Source organism: Aphelocoma coerulescens, chromosome 1A, assembly GCF_041296385.1.
Source record: "Aphelocoma coerulescens isolate FSJ_1873_10779 chromosome 1A, UR_Acoe_1.0, whole genome shotgun sequence".
NCBI lineage: Eukaryota > Metazoa > Chordata > Aves > Passeriformes > Corvidae > Aphelocoma > Aphelocoma coerulescens.
Genome location: NC_091014.1, coordinates 67281135 through 67298624, shown reverse-complemented (window position 1 = coordinate 67298624; position 17490 = coordinate 67281135). Strand labels below are relative to the sequence as shown.

Sequence of the window (17490 nt, the reverse complement as noted above, 5' to 3'; positions counted from 1 at the left end):
TAAGCTTTCCTCCACAGCTCTTTAGTCCCCATATATACAGCATTTCATTTGACCTCTTCTGAAGCCTCTCAAATTTGCCTGCTTCTTCACCAAAATGCAGTGACCAGTGACCAAACCCCATTGTCCAATAAAAAACACCTAAAGGGAAAAAACCTTCAATCACTTCTAACACTTTTTTTTTTTTTTTTTTTTTTTTTTTACATATAGTAGTCCTCACCTTAAAAATGCAGCAAAATGCTGAGATTTTGGGGAAGTATAAGTTTGCATCATATTTATTTCAGAAATGAAGAGTTTGAGAGTATTATTATTATTAATCTTAGCGAAAAATTGTAATTAAAAAACCCAAAAAAACCCAAACAAAAAACAACAAAAAACCAGAAAACCAAGAAAAAAGCACCAAACAACCCTGTGGGAATTGCTTAGTCACTGCCTGGTACTTTGTGCAAAATAAATAAATTTGTGCTGAGTAAATCAAATGTTAAATGCTACAAGATCAGCCCTGGCAGGAGGCTCCTTTTGCAAGGCCTGAGAGGAGGATGCTCCTGGGCAACTCTCACCGGAATTTGTCAGGGAGGTGATAGCAATGGGGCTTTGAGATGGACTGGCAGAGTCCTGTGCACACACAGACCTGGCAGAAAAAGGGGTGGGAAGGCTGGAGCCTCAGCAGGTGTGGTGTGGCATGGCTGTACCCTGCCAGACTCACAGCATCCTACCTCTTTTGGCTACTGCAATTAATTAATTAATTAATTAAGCAAGATGAGGGCTATGCATGAAGTGCTTTTCTCTTTTTTTTAAACCTGGTTTACTTTCTCATTGGTTTTTTTTCAGATTAACAGAGAGTTGTCACTGACACCTCTGACCTCTGCTGAATTTCCATTTCCCTCAGGTGAGCAAACTACAAGGCCAAATCTATAAACAGAAAGCATTATGTAATTTATTAAGACTGGAATTGAGCACCATCAGGAACTGTTACAGTTAGGACAGATCCTAAGCTAGATTTTTTTTTTTTATTTCTACCACTAGAGGCCTGTAATGTGCTGCACATTCGGAAAAATCCACATTATCTGTCAGTAGCATGAGGGTACAATGAGTATGAATCTGCATTGTGATTGTAAAGAAGTTTCTATGTATTTAATTTCAACTTCTAAAGACAACTTTCTGCCAATGGAAGAACAAGTTCAAATAAGCAACTTTTCAGCAGTTTAATAAGAGAAAACACTTAATAAGCAAATCATTCAATCATTTTATTCTCTTTAAAAGACGTGGACTGATCTCTTGTGTAACATTGCTTAGACTGGGATTTACTGAACAGACACCCAGCCAGCTGGTTTCAAGTTAGGAATAAATAGCAATTTAGGAATAAATGTTCACATCTAGCATGTTTGTGCATTTGTTTTGAAAATACAGCACATCTGACACCTTCACTGGTGTTGGTGGTCTGGAAAAAGTACCTCACCTATGCACGAAGGCTTAATGTTGTTAGAGAAATACTATTTTCTTCTAAAGTAGTCATAAGAGATGGGTATTTCCAAAACAGTGGTGCTGTTTACCATGTTGGGGGGCTTGTTTTGGTTTGGTTTTCTTTCATGTTGATTTGACCACCTGATCACTCTGCTTTGCTCTGATAGGCAAATTTTCTGCGCGTGTAGAGAAAACTCCTCTGTGGATTTCAGAGTAACCCCTGAGATCTGTCAGTAATTGAATCTCTGTGGGTAAAAACAAGTTGAGCACTCAGACTGGTGGTTTTCTACTCCTGACATCCCCCCAGTCCAGGTCTAATAGTTTCTCTCTTACAAGCTGGCCATAGGTCCACGGGCAGAGCCATTGACATTTCTCAATATTAATTTCAGAGCTGCTGCTTCATGCTGAAGAGCACATTTTTGCACAAGTCACTGCACACCTCTCACTGGAGGTGTTTGCAGAGGAAGGCAAGAGCAATTGCTTCCTGGGATAAGGTTCATCTCACCTAAGTTTACCCACCTGAAAGTTAGATGTCTTCAGCAAACCCACAGACCCTGGAGACAAACCAGTGTTCTTGGGAGGTGAGTCACCGTGCCTGTCAGCCCTACCGTGAATCACCAGTTAGCAGTGCCTTGGTTTTGTACTGACAAAATAAAGAGCCCAGACAATTAACTGAGCCTTTATGCCTGAGTGCCATCGTTCAAATCAGGGGAAATGTCCCTTCTGCAGCCCCCAGTGCTGGGAATCGATGGCACTACTGGAAATACGCAGCTGTGAAGCTCTCTGCTGAGGGCTCTGTGAGGTAATTTCTCTGTGTGGGACACGAAGCGAGCAAAGTCGAGTGCAAAGAACTGGAGATGCTTTGATTTGCTGGTGCTGCCTCCCCCAGCGCTGTGGGTGCTAAGTGACTACATAAAACATGAGGGAGTCAGACTTACCCAGAGCCCCGTGCCAGTCCTCTGACAGCCGCTGATGGCACAGCGAGCAGGCAGGGCTGTGACATGCCACTGGAGGGGCTGTGCTTTCCTGCCCTGCCCTTCCCACGCTGGGGCACTGCCACCGTCCCTCTCCGAGCCCAGAGCCAGGGGTCACCGCGGAGCCTGAGCGCAGCAAGGCAGGGAAAAAGCGAGAGGAGGCGGCGTTTTGGAGGTGGAGGCGCTTCCCTTGCCACCCAAGCCAAAGCCTGAAGGTGACTCATCCTCCTCTGCACTCGCTCTCGAACAGCTCCTTCATGTGCTGTTCTTCCCTTCCTTCCCCTTCCTCTCCCTCCCCGTAGAGGTGATCCAAAAAGTCCTTCTTTCCCCAGGAACTGATCTTTTTTTGCTTGGTCACTGGTGTATCCAGCCCTGTTTTTATGCATTGCTTCAGGCACTGCACGAGTCTTTAGGCATTTACTGCAGAGCAGGGCAGCAAATCTGACACACTTGGTGGAATAAGCATTCCAAGTCAGGGGCTCAGCAGATATAAACTGATGTGGCTCCAGAGAAAATATGACCCTCAGTTCTCCCTTTGTCTCTTGGGACAGCAAATGCAAAATGCCCCTGGTGAAGACTTTGAAAGCAGACCGGCTTAAACCAGGCACAGCCTTGCTGATTTTTAAAACCGTGCTGCTTCTAATTCACACCAGCATGGGAATGTTCGATAACAGCTTTATTTGTGCGCTTCGGCGCCCAGCAAAACCCATCTTCCCACACACAGAAAGGAGGTGTCTGCTAAAATTAAACGTCATTCTCGTTAGCATTGTAACACGCTGAATTTTCGGACTGAAACGTGGCATGTGGAAGAGCTGATAAACAAATCCTCCGGGCTGAGGCCGCAAAACAGGAGAAGGCAGTAAAGCAGAATGATGCTGCCTCTCCCCAGCTGTAGATTTGGTGCTGTAAATCTCTGGAACAGAGACCATCCGAGCCTCGGTGTCCCTGGCACACTCGTCCTAACAAAGCACAAGAACCAGAGGACTCGGTGACCCTGGGAAGCTGATCAGCTTCTCCCTCCAGGAAACTTCACCATGGGAAGCCAGCATTCCCTTCCTGGGGTTGTTAAAGCACACACACACACCCGGAGTCATCAGGGAAGGCTTCCCCCCTCTCTTTCTCAAGGCTACATCAGTAAGCCGATGCAAATGTTTCAAAAAACTACACGGGAAGTACAGAAGCATCGATCTCATCCTAAAACAAGTCCTTCAGCTTGGCTGAGGCTGCCCTTTAGGCAAACAGCTTAGCTTTGCACACAGGAGACAGGCTCCCTCAGCTGCCCTGAGCAGGTGTGGTGGGTCTGACGTCAGGGGACACCAGCTGAGGCTCAGGTCAGACCTTTCTCCTGGGCCCATATGTTCCACAGGACACTGGGGCCACGCTGTTGCACTTGAAGCAGTCACTCAATTCCTGTAATTAATAAAAAGCAAAAATGAGCCTTCTGGCAATGGAGGCAGCACACCTCAGCGTGACTCCATTGCAAATTGTTCTCTTCCCTCAAAAAACACAGGGAGCCATCAGAAAAAATGGAGGTGATAACAATCCAGCAACCAGGGCCAGGGATGAGATCCACCACCCCAAATTTCATTTTCAGCACCAACTCTCCAATGAGCTTGCTTTAACCCTTCTGAAAAGCCTTCACCCTCTCATGCAAGATGGATATTCACACCAATATCCTTTAGACAAGCTCAAACCACCACTGAAAGATATACAGTATCACCTTCTCTGATCCTGTTGCACTTCTTTGGGAGGGAAGGTGTTCCTCCTGTCTCACTGGAGACTGCAAGCTTAAGCATTTATGCTCTGGAGACTTCCCCTCATTCCTCAGTCTCTGTACAACACACCGAGAATTTAATGGCAAGTTACTGAATGGCTTCTAAATTACAATTTTAACACAGATGATGAAAACACCTGCACTCACAGAATCACAGAATCCCCGGATGGGTCAGGCTGGAAGGGACCACAGTGGCTCATCTGGTCCCACCTCCCTGCTCCAGCAGGGCCATCCCAGAGCACACAGCACAGGATTGTGTCCAGAGGGGTCTGGAATATCTCCAGTGAGGAGACTCCACACCCTCTCTGGTCTCTGTTCAGGGCTCAGTCACTGCCCAGGGAAGAAGTTCTGCCTCATGTCCAGGTGGAATTTCCTGGGCATCAGTCCCTGCCCGTTCCCTGGTGCCATGGCTGGGCCCCCCGGAGCAGAGCCTGGGCCCTGCTCGGAGCCCTCCCTGCACACAGGGACACACAGGGCTGAGGCCTGGGTTGGAAAGGGCCTTAAAGATCATCTTGTTCCAACCCCCCTGCTATGGCAGGGACACCTTCCACTATCCCGAGTTGTTTAGAGCCCCATCCAACCTGACCTTGGACACTTCCAGGGACGAGGCAGCCACAGCTTCTCTGGGCAACCTGTGCCAGGGCCTCAGCACCCTCACAGGGAACAATTTCTTCTCAATATCCAACCTAAAACTCCTCTCTGTCAGTGTGAAGCCATTCCCCCTTGCCCTGTCACTCCAGGCCCTTGTCAAGAGTCTCTCTCCATCTTTCCTGTAGGTTCCCTCCAGGCACTGCAAGGCCACAATGAGGTCACCCCAAAGCCTTCTCTTCTCCAGGCTGAACAATCCCAATTCCCTCAGTCTTTCCTCCCAGCAGAGCTGCTCCATCCCTCTGCTCCCCTCGGTGTCCTTGCTCTGGACTGGCTCCAGCAGCTTCCTGTCCTTCCTGTGCTGGGATCCCAGGGCTGGATGCAGCTCTGAGGGTGGGGCTCAGCAGAGAAGGGCAGAGGGACAGAATCCCCTCCCCTGTGACCTGCTGGAGTCCATGCAATAAAACATATGGACACTGGGAAAAATGACAAGCTTCATTTCCCCCCTCTCATTTCAATTTCTTAGCTTACGGATATAACTAAGGAACAATTCTCCTTAAGCTGATAGAAGTTCTGCTACTACAGCTTTCTGTTTAGCACACACACTCAGATGGTGTACAGCTATTGAACACATAAACCAGGGATGCCCTGCATGCAAACACAGCTTCTGTCCTTTCTGGAAGTGAAAGCCTGCACAGGGAAGTGACGGTACTCCCACCACAGGGGCACCCTTCCTGTTCCCATCTGGGAACAGGGTGGGAAGCAGAGATTGAGCATCCTGCTTCCAGCATCCCACTCCCAGTCCACGCAGCAAAGTCACTGAGGCAAAAGGCTTGGATGCAGGAGAAGGGGAAGGTGGAAGGAAAGGCAAGGTCCTACTGGCTTTCAAAACTAAACACCAGATTTGGAACTCATGAGCAGCTTATGCATTTGACTTGAACCAGGTTCAAGGCAGGCAGGTGCTGGGTCAGCAGCCTCTGCAGTGCTGTCAATGCCTTTCACTCCTGATCTGCAGTTCCTTAACATCTTGGCATGTGGGGACTGCTCTGGCATCCACCCCACTTGAAATCTGCTGCCCACACCCTCAGGGAACAGCCATGTCCTTTGGGACCCTCATTCCCTCTTTTTCCCCTGTTCCCAGAGAAGACAATGACAGCAAGAATAGAATGGGATAGACTGGAATGGAATAGAACAGAATATTTCAGTTGGATGGGACCCACAATAATCATCCAGTCCAACAGCCTGAGCACTTCAGGGCTGACCAAAGGTTAAGGACATTGTCCAAATGCCTCTCAAACAATGACAGAGCTAGGGCACTGACCATCCCTTCAGGAAACCTGGTCCAGTGTCTCACCACTCTCTCGGTGAAGAAATGCTTCCCAATGTCCAGTGTAAAAATCACATGGGGCAGGGGAATATGCTGCAGGAGAAAGATTTCTGGGAACATTGATCCTTCCTTTTCCCAGTTCTCCATCTCTGCAATAGCAGAAAATTCAGCATATTCCCCTGCCCTGTGTAATTTTTTGACTGGGCATTGAGATATTTAAGCTACAACTGTTGTGATCAACTATTAGATTCAGGTAAGGAAACTCTCAAGTAAAGGCTGAATCAAGACCAGTGATTTGTCATCTTTCTTTTTTTCCTATGGGCATATTTGAGGTGAAGGTGGCATAGAAACAACTGCTTTCTTTCCTTTCAACCCTTTTACCAATCTGGGATTTCTGCCACTTGGCTAAGTTGACTTAGAACTTTCTTCTATAATAAATAGGATTTAGCTGAAGCTACTCTAGTGAGCTAGGCATGAGGATGTAGAAATGAAAGTCTGGTTGTTACTGTGAAAGCTGTTATTACTTCAGTCTCTGACCCTGATTGCGCTGGCTCTCAATTTCTTGTGAGAAATGGCAGTAAATGACATCCAGTCCTCCCGGGTTTCTGACTATCAGTGTCTGGGAAGAGACCTTGCTGCACTTAAAAACTAAAATTAAGTCAGTCCCTCCCCCAAAAATAATAAAAAACCAAAATACTGGACACCAAGACCTCTTGGGAATTCCATGCATTTGTAGAGTATGTCTGTATGCTGAGAGGGAATCCTGTCTGTTGTTGCCATCTCAAACGCACAGGAAACATTCCTTTTGTGGATATGAACCCTTCTGTTGCAATTCTCCACACATAGGAGGTGGCAGGATTTCCTCCAAGAAGAAATGAAAGTCCTTGTATGCCCCCACACTGATATATCCTTCAGGATTCCCGTAAGGACTTGGAGCAGCTTATTTGTCATTTTTTAATCAAACTCAAGGGGATTTTTAATGTGAAAAAAGTCCTTTGAACGAGACAGTCGAGTGCATCCAGTGAGGGTTGTGCTAAGATGCAGACTGGCAGTCAGCACAGCTAATAAATATTTGGTTCCAGAACTTTGACCCAAAGACTGACAACTTTTTTTAGCATTTTTTTTGAATTCTATAAAAAACTGGGGGGGGGGGGTGGAAAATTGCTCTTTTAAAATCTTCCGCTTGCTGCCAGAGTGCTCCGAGCGAGAGACTCACCAATATTTATGACTCCAGGGTCAGCGCTGCTAATTGAATTAATTGAGGCTGTGCTGATTTGCACTGTCAGAGAACATGACCCCAAAACACTGAATTTAAATTCATTTTCCTCATGTTTCCAGAGTTCTAGCGAGAGAAAAACTGCCTCCCCCTCAGGATTCATAGGGCATGGGGGTATATAAAATGAGATAAGAGTTGTTTGATTCTCCCTGTACTATTAGGGGCAGGGAATGAGGTGAGAATGTAGATGGCATAAGTCTGTTTGTCAAGGATGAGCAGGAGGGGGGATGGAGATCTGCTGATGCTGACGGTATTTCCATGATCTCCAGATCTCCCCTGCAGCATCCCACTAATCCCATCCCTACCAAGGCACCCCTTACTCCAAATGGAGCACTCTAGGACCCTGCTTTGGTTTCTGTGCCAGAGCAAAAGTCACACACCAGTTCTGCTGCAGGAAGCAGGGATCCTCGTTCCTGTGCATCTCTCCAGGACCCAACCCAGCAACTCTGACAGTTTTTCCCTAGAAAATGAGGACCTGCTGCCCTGCTTCAGACACAGAACCTTCTGACCATCCCACTTCCACAGGGGCTTGCTGGCTGCCCATCCCTCCAGCTGCTCTGCATCAAACCCAGTTAATGCCACGCAGAGAGCCCTGTAACCCAGGTGAACTCTGGTTCACCCTGCTGCTGCTGCTATCTGCTTACAACCTCAGCTGCCTCTCCAGATGATGGCTGCTGACCTGGTAATTTAAGCCTGGTCTCCCTTCACATGATTATACCATTCCTAGAAACTTCAGTTGGCTTTGTAATTGAGCAGGTCCTCTGTGCAGGTCCAAGGGCACTTTCCAGGATGCTGTGGTGATCCTCATCAATTCCCCTGTGCTCCAGGTGTCACCTGGGGCATCACCAGATGTTACTTGGCTTGGATGCAGAGTGCTGTGCACACCATGGATTTTCCAAGTCCCAATACCAATAAACCACTTGCTCATTCCTCTTGCTGGCTGCTGTTCATGAGAAGCATGAAAACTGCAAGCCACGATTATGAGCAAAATACCTGTGCCCTGCCCTTATGTGATTCCCATCAAAAGAGCATGGGAGAACTTCTAGTGGGAGGTGTCCCTGCTCATGGCAGGGGGGTTGGGACAAAATTATCTTTGAGGTCCTGTCCAATCCAAACCATTCCATGAGCTTTGAGATCTTTGGGGCAAAACCTTATGGATACAGGAAAGAGCTGTCTCCTCCCATACAGAAACTGAGGTGCAGGACACCTTCCCCTTTTCAAGAGGAGCTAGAAGTTTGTGGAGCTGGAGATATGTAATGGACAGGGATTTTCCACCCCTCAGTCCCTGGAATGAGCTCTGCTAAAAGAGGCCAACTTGAACTGCTGCCTGAATCCTGCAGAAACAAACTGGCCAAGCTGGCAGCTGCTGAACCATTGGTAGTCACCTCCCAGAATGGCCATCAGCTGCCACTTTGACGGTAATCCAGCACTCTTTGGTGGCATTTACCTTAGGGGACAGATATTTCTCTGCATCAAGGAGAGCAATTTCAGCTTTCAGAACTGTGTCTGTATGTTTATTGCTTTTTTTGTGTTCAAGAATTATTCATGTCACAACTCAGATTCTGACTCAACTTAATTAGCACTGGAAAGGTCATCTCACAGAAACTTAGGTAGATGAAGGACAGGAAGTCTCATACCATTTCCTTCCCTTCCTTGCTCCAGAAGGAAAAGTCTAAACATTTCTATGCTTGTGCCCAGCTCTGGTCCTGTGCAGGGTCAGGAGCTGGACTTATGATCCCTGTGGGTCCTTTCCAATTCAGGATATTCCGTGATTCTGTGAGATGACATTATGTTAGCTGTGGCTGTTTATCTGTAGCCAGCAGAGAAACCTTCCAAAACAGTGCTTCTGCTCTTTTTCTGTGGCTATGAAATGTGTTTGAAAAAGAGTGGAATTAGCTGGGGATGCTGGCCCTCAGGCAGTGTGCTCCTGCACATATCAAATTTAGTAATGTGCATTTAATAGTATGTCATTAAGATGATGTTGAGTTGGCTTCACCCTCGTAAATCACACATCTCACTGCATGACCCAACTGGTTTGTTCCAATTTTGTTTCAATAATATTTCATGGACTAGGCCAAGTTAACAGGCTAATATTCATGCAGTTCATGCATATAAGTACAGCTTTGCCTGATATTTCTCTGTCTCATCCAGCAGCTCCCAGATTGCAAAAGTGAGGTAACTATAATCAATTATTATCTGTATTTCTGCTAACAATAAAAATCATCATGGATTTGCTGTCTACTGAGCATCTGACCATCCTTCCTGGAACAAAGATGCTGTAGAAGTGTTCCACCTCATTATTCAAGGATTAAGTCCAGCATTAAAAACTAAGTTTCAGCCAGCAAAACTCACTCTTAATGTCCAATCTAACCCTACTCTCTGTCAGTGAGAAGCCATTCCCCCTTGTCCTGTCACTCCAGGCCCTTGTCAACAGCTCTCCATCTTTCCTGTAGGCTCCCTTCAGGTGCTGGAAGGTTGCAAGTTGCATGGATATCGAGGGCTGCAAAAGGACAGTGGGAGAGAACCAGACACGTCATTTTGCAGGCACAGCCTCAAGGCACTGGATTCCACACCATGACATGATAGCTAGTGAATGCAACAGCCCTCCAGGGTCCTGGCTCTGGGAAACTGGAGCTGACCCTCACTGTTTGGTCCTGCCAAGGCTCACACAGCCACGTATTCAATCCCCCCTTCCCCTAGAAACCAGGATTTCCTAATGGTCTGAGCAACACATTGCACAGTTTCTGCCCTTTTTTCCCTCCAGGGGCTGGTGTTAATCTGGTGGTTCTCATAGCCTCTGCTAGTGCCTGTCCTCTGCCTTAAGGATACACTTGATGCACGTTTCAAGAACTGCTTATGCGGTACAAGTTATTCCAGCAGATTCTAACACGAGAGAAGAGCCACTGAGAACAGCACGAGGCCAGTGGGAGGCTTTGCTTGGAGAAAGTCCAGGACCAGAGCAGCAGACCCAGGAAGGAGAAAGCTGCACAGCCCTGAAAGCAGAGCCAGAGGCAATCTGTGTGTGGCAGCATCGTGCATCTCCACAGGAACTGTGTGATGGGGTCAGTGAGAGACGACTGACACACAGCAGAGCAGTGTTTGGAACCACAGGGTCTCTCTCCCCTGTGCTGGCTTTCCTTCATTGCCTCATCTCATGATCGTGGTTACATCCAGAACCTACCAGCAACATCTTCCCCCCAAAACCCACCATTTTTGCACCTGTTTCCACCAGTGCTCCCCTGGATTTCAGCAAGACTGCTAAAAGGAGAGAGAAAACGTCTGGAAATTATTGTCCTTGGTGGTCTGGGGATGCAGCTTGTCCCTCTGTGTAAGCACAGCCAACTTGTACTCACAGCATTCTACAGCTCCCCTGGGACTAAACCCCCTCTCAGTGTCTGCTGAGCCGGTGCTCACCTATAGCTCAGAGTCAGATGGAAGCGTGGGGCTGGTGACACACACTCAGAGGCACTTCCAGTCACACACATCCAAAAGAAAATTCACAGAGGAGCCACCTGCAGCAGAGCAGTCATTGCAAATGCCACCTCCCAGCCATCACGGAGCATGTTCAAAGCAGGGGGATTTCCACAGGTCAGGGACACAGCGGCAAAAACAAGGCAAAGCTAATCTGCTGGGTATTAGTGGAAGGATACGTGTAATAAGAGGTCAGCTAGTTCAGGAGAAGCCCCTTTGATGTTTCAGATCTGCCTGACATCTGAGAAGTCCGCTGCCTTCCAGAGCTGGCAGCAGGAGCTACTGCTTTCCTCAGGCTCTTTTCTCCATGCCTGTGGCAAGCAAAGCAATGACATATTCAGAACTGTCTGGCTTGGAAGCACTGTTTTTTGGGATGAGGGCACTCCAAGTCGTTACAGGATTAGTGCTAGGGAAACATGTTTTAAACAGAAAAGGTCTGGAGTTCATTTTCATTCCCGTTCCCACGTTGCCCAACCACTGTGTCCCCTTCCTTAGGTTCAGCCTAGGGCTGGCATCCAAGAACACAGATTCAAAACAGGCTTCTACTGCCTTGCTGCCCTAGTTCTTCTTCCACCCCACAGCAACTACCACATCCCCAGCCTTGCTAAACGGGTGAAATGCCAGAGGGCTTTTGCTGGAGGCTGCATGTGGCTTCAGACTGACAGAGAGCAGGTTTAGGTTGGATATTAGAAAGGAATTCTTCCCTGCGAGGGTGCTGAGGCCCTGGCACAGGTTGCCCAGGAAAGCTGTGGCTGCCCTATCCCTGGAAGTGTCCAAAGCCAGGCTGGATGTGGTTCTGAGCAAGCTCGGACAGTGGAAGGTGTCCCTGCCCATGGCAGGGGGCTGGAATGAGATGATCTTCAAGGTCCCTTCCAACCCAGGCCATTCTAGGATTCTGTGATGATTTTGTATGGATCATAACTGAGAAACAAAGGGCGCCAGCTAACTCAGGGAGCTGTGTCCTTCAGATGGGAGGTGAAGAGCAAAACCTTTCCAGTCCTGCCTTTTGGACCTGTAGCACAGCTTTACTGTTGCTAACCAAGTCAAAGTCTAGCTTCAAGAAGTCAGGGCTACAGCTAAGCCAGCAGCCTGAAACCTGACCTGGATTTATTCCGTGAGCATGTTTTTCTGTGCTTTGGGTATGACTGTGCTTGGTGTGGGGATGGCACAAGGAGCACAGATCTGATTGCACAGTTAATCCTTCATTACAAAGGTACTCTCTGGCTTCTCAGCTGGTAGGAGGGAGGGAGACAGACAGATGAAACCCTGACATTTTGTCTGCACAGAACTAGAGACCTGGACTTCCCCAGAGAGGAAATGCTGCTGGATACTGCCAAGAAAGGGCTTTGCTGTGCTCAGGTTTCCCTGACTTAGATCTCTTTGGGGATACAGAGAGGGAGCTGCTGCTACAAAATCTCTCCTACCCACAGAGCTCTTGGCAACATTTTCCTCATGGTTCCCAAGCTCCTCTGTCTCCACAGAGAACAAAAGAATATTCCCACTGCCTTTGCAACACAAGTGCATCCTCACCTCAACCAGCTGCATCTATCCCGAGCCTTTTGTAAAGGAAATCCTATTTAAGGAACTCCAGTTTGAGCTCCACTGCCTTGTTCCTGCAGGCAGAGCTCTCCAGGGCTGGGACTGCATCGTGGCTCAGCTCAGCTCAGGTCACTCCATGCGCAGCACCAGCATCTGCAAAGTCATCGAGACTTGGCTGCAGTGTGCTGTGCCGAGCTGGAGCACAGCTCCACGGGCACTGCGCATTCCTGCGGCAGGAACAGGCACCGGGAGCACGGGCAGCCTCGCCGGGACCTTACAAAGGCCGGGAGAGAAGCGACGGGGAGAGGAGCCAGGCTCTCTTGGAGTGGGGCACAACCTGTCACAGCACCCATTTGAAATTCCCCACTCGCACTGCCCCTTCTTCCTCCTCGTCTCTGGTGGAGGACAGGAGAAGTTACTGGATCACCTGGTCATTTCTAGCTGTCGTCATGCCCCTGATGACTGCGGTTTAATTATAGGAAGTGGACTTGGCCCACCTCCAGAAGCCAAGGACTCAGGTCTGGTATCCAATCATTTCCCCACAACTCAGGAACGCTGAGCCTCTGCAACTGGAGCAAACAGCTCTAGCTTGCTCAGACTGCTGGACCAGTTCTTTAGAGATGACTGTTCCTTGGTTTTTAAGAAAACGTCACCTTCTAGGATATTTCAGGTAGAAACTTCTGAGCAGAGCCACATCACTATAAAATAATGAGCACACAATCCTGAAAAATGAGCTGCAGTGACATTTTATACAACCAAAAAAAAAAAAAAAAGGGGGGGGGAGGAGAAGAAGAAAACACTAATCACGTCTGTATGCATCAGCAGCATCACTACTGCACTGGTAATTATGCCAAACCCGTACATTTTCTTAAAAAGCAAAAAGATGATAGGTTCTTTAATCCCACACCTCTTCTAATTCAAACCAGGCTGAAAGGTATGTCTGTCTAGCTGTGTGAAGCTGTTTCACACACCTGTATCCCACACCTCCTGTGTCTGTAACGCTCTCACCCTTACGTAAGAGAGAGGGATGAAAATCTCTGAAGTGACAGCTGTAAGAGAAGAGATTACTTTCCCCCCTTATTCCAACACAGAGGAATCTGTTGGAATCTGCTAAACTGGGAACAGCTTCTACTTGGGCAATGCTGCTCTTACAGACACCAGTCAAGTCAGGGCTGATTCCTTGCTCTGATAAGGACACAGAAGGCTCCACATCAGCGAGCTGCACACTCCCCACAGCTGGCAAAGGAACAAGGAGCTCAGGGGGTCCATGACAGCGTTTGACAAAAGAGCTGGAGAAAGCCACTCCTGCTGTGAGCACAGACACATTCCTGCTGCAGGAAGTGGAACACTAGGGCAGGCTTTCTAGGGACACAAGGATTAGCTGGGACAGATAAAAATGGCAGTAACAGAAAATGAAATACAAGGCATTCCTTGCAAATTTAATTCTCCTCTTAGTGATGCATGTCCTTTTCATTTTCGAGGCTGGCGCTGTCACCAAGGTCAATGCAAATGTGCTGTCAGCTGCAGGAAATTGGTGGGAAACTGAGCATTTCTGAATGTCCCCAGGATTTCTGATGGCCTCTGCAAAATTGCACCAGACTTCATTCCCTTGTCACAAGTCCCACTTGTACAACTGAAACAATTTTTTTTCCATTTAGGGTAGAGAAGACATCTCCATTAATCTGATCTGCCCCAACTCACAACCAAGAGAAGCTCTCCCACACCCTGCTAAGACAGAGGTTTTGCTGGAATTTTAGAAGGGATAAGAACATCACTTTGTTAGTTCTCCTCTCCTAAAAGCACCCCAAGCAGCTGAGATTATTTGGCTTTCTTCTCTACCATCCAACTATCACCCTAAAAGGCAGAGCTGGTCCAGCCAGAGCAGTACCCATTCTCCTCCAGTGCTGTGCCAAAAGCTGTGCAGGCAGCTGTGGAACAAAAAAACGGTGCCAGAAGACAACACTGGTAAAATATCACTTCTGAGACCAGTCAGTTCTGTGAAATGTAAGAACATTGCCATTGCATCGTCTGCCAGCACCACGGCACTGCAGAAATCCTCCTCTCTGTAGGCACTCTTCAGAATGGGTGGGCTCCACCATCTGTCTCCTGAGCACTGCAGAGAGCACAACAACTCCCTCTGCACATGCTCTGGCACGCAGCAGCAGGGAGTGATGGCCCCAGCTCTGGCTCCGAGTGGGCAGATGCGAGCAAATAGGATTTATCAATTCATCCCTGTGTTGCTTTTAGCTTTGCCTTGGTACAACTGCGCTGAATTCCACCGAGCTAAGCTGGAGTAATACCTCAGGGAACCTGCGGCTCCTTCCCACCCACGTGCCCCACTCCAACCACAGCTTCCACTCCGTGGACAGGTGGGTTTGGGAAGCAAGCTCTTTTCAGAATGAAGCCCTGGCAGAGGGGGCAGCTTGAGGAAAGTTTCTTTCTCAGTGAAGCCACCTCTGAAATGTACTGGGGAACCAGAGCACCAAAAGACCAATGATAACACTCAGTACCTGGGTAGTGATTTTTACTCCCAGAACTCATTTCATCTTCTAGCAGAGGGCAGGGAGTGTCACTTGTAGTTATTGAAAGGGCCAAAGACGGCGAACACCAGGATCCATGTTCCCTATCTCCCAGACAGGCTGTTCCATTGCCTTACAGACCCTGTAATTATTTCTGCAAACCAGCATTCAGCTGGGTCAAAGGAGATGAGACTTCGCCACCAGGCCATCTTCTCTCCATCAAACCCACCCCAATGCAATGTGACGGGAGGATGTCAAAGATGTCACATCTACCAAAGCTGCTGGCTTTTCTCTTAGCAACCCTGACAGCTGCCAGGAAATGATGCCTTGCTGTTACTACGGTGACACAGGGGCCCAAAGCCACACGCCACACACCACTCACTTGCAAGGGAAGGGGAGAAATGCTCACCCTGGCTCTCCCATCACTTCACAGGTGAGGAGGTGGGGGAGGAAAGCCTCCACTCAAGCCACAGAAATTCCAGCAGTGTAAATGAGGAGCAGGGTTCCTGCCACCTCTGGTCTAGAAAGGGCTTAGGCCACCTGTCCAGGCCACCAACAGGTTTGGTATTGCACTGCTTCCTACCAGCACCCAGAAGCTGTTGCTGAGGAGTGACATGAATGCTAAAGAAAGGCCTCAAAGGTGGCAGAGATGCACCAAGTGATCCAGAAACACCATCACCAAAACCTACCACACAGAAAAGGGAAGAAAAACCCCATTCTTTGTCTCATTGGATGACGCCACAGCCTATTCTACAAGGAGAAAGAACAGGGAGAGGACAAGGCCTTTTTTTTTACATTTTTGTTGTTCACTTGGCACATTTCAGATCTCAAACAGTGCCACAAAAAGCATCAGGCCTGTGTAAGTACCAGCTCCTTTTGAGGGATGCAATGATGAGGCTATGGAAGGTGGTGACAGCTACGGTGAAGGGCCTGGAGGGGAAGCCACACAAGGAGCAGCTGAGGGCACTTGGTCTGTTAGGCTGGAGAAGAGGAGACTGAGGTCAGAGCTCACAGCAGTTCTGCAGCTTTCTCAGGAGAGGAAGAGGAGGGGCAGGCTCTGAGCTCTGCTCTCTGGGACCAGGGACAGGACCTGAGGGAACGGCTGGAGCTGTGTCAGGGAGGGTTAGGTTGGATATCAGGAAAAGGTTCTTACCCAGAGGGTGCTGGGGCACTGAACAGGCTCCCCAGGGAATGGGCACGGCCCCAAGGCTGCCAGAGCTCCAAGAAAGTTTGGACAATGCTCTCAGGGATGCACAGGGTGGGATTGTTGGGGTGTCCTGTGCAGGGCCAGGAGCTGGACTGGATGATCCTTGTGGGCTCCTTTCAACTTAGCGGATTCTATGATTCTGTGAGCGCAAGAACCAAGACCCCACAGAAGCAGAGACAGACACACAGCCTGCTGCAGGATCATACAGGGGATTGTCTGCCCAGCCCAGGAGCTGCAGTTTTCCACTGTGCCACCGCCTCAGCACAGAAACCAGACAGGATTCCAGCCCCTTGCAAAGATGGGAAAGAGGTTTCCTACACCTCCGCCAGTCTGTTCCTGACCCCTGACACTACAAACCTATAGCCTTATGCAGAACAGGTACAGGATTCCAGCTCTGACTTTGCCAATGTGTTAACTCTGCCTTTTCCTGCCACAGGAGACACCAAGTGTCAGCCCAGATGGAGCCTTTTGGAACAACCTGGGTCAGCTAAATGGGAGGGAGCCTTGACACCAACACAGACTTCTGTCCCCTCTTAATAGAACCTGGGTTTCCTTTCCTTGCTACAGAGGAAGAAGAAAGGCCTTAGATTTTTTATCTCCTGGCCTACAATTGGTTGAGTGTACCTTGTACTCCAAAGACAAAGTAGGTGGAATTGAAGATGGATGGGAAGACTGACGTATTCCCTCTCCCCCATCCCCAGCCTGTGTGGAGCTAAGCCAAGAGGAGCAGGGTGTTCCAGCTGAACAGTGCAAAGTCCTTCCCTCCTGCAGAGGGAACAGCAGGGAATATTCTGCTCTTGTTCCATGCAAAACAGCACAGCTCCTCACCACATCCCACCCAGTGGGTGAGGACAGAGGATACCAAAGACTTTCAGAGCTGCCACTTTGCCACACATCACAGCCAAGAGGATTAGTTCAGTAAGGGCAGATACTAAGCTCTGATCATCTTGTTCCAAGGGTACAGATTACTGCAATATGAGCCATGGGGAGAAAAAAAAAAGAAAAGAAAAAGAAAAAAAAAAAAAACTGGAAAACCAGCTGACAACAAGTCAAGCCAAAACGTTTTTCTCAGAATGGGTAATGACAGAAAAAAAAAAAAAAATATCACTTTTCTTTTTTTCACCAGTTTGAAAGCTGATAAGAGTTTGGAGCAAAACATTTCTAAACTGAAAATACAGGCAAAAGATTTTCTGAAAGATGTAAGCACAGAGGAGCCATTTGATCTCTTGGTGTCATCCCCTTGTGTTCCACAGACCAATTTCACCCATTCGCTTCTTCATCAAACACAATGAGAGACATTGAGCTAAAGCTTCTACTCCTGAAAGCCATCCAGTTTTGAAAACATCAGGAGGTG

At 48.2% G+C, this 17490-nt stretch overlaps 1 long non-coding RNA gene across 1 annotated transcript in view; it reads right to left on the bottom strand.

Annotated features, from left to right (window-relative positions):
- Positions 1–1257: 1257 nt before the first annotated feature.
- Positions 1258–17490, bottom strand: part of LOC138104297 (uncharacterized) — a 50375-nt gene continuing 34142 nt past the window's right edge. The window contains exons 2-3 of the long non-coding RNA XR_011148006.1: positions 4156–4266; positions 1258–3845 (exon numbers count right to left, since the gene is read on the bottom strand). This is a non-coding gene — a long non-coding RNA (uncharacterized lncRNA). The remainder of the gene's footprint in view (positions 3846–4155; positions 4267–17490) is intronic.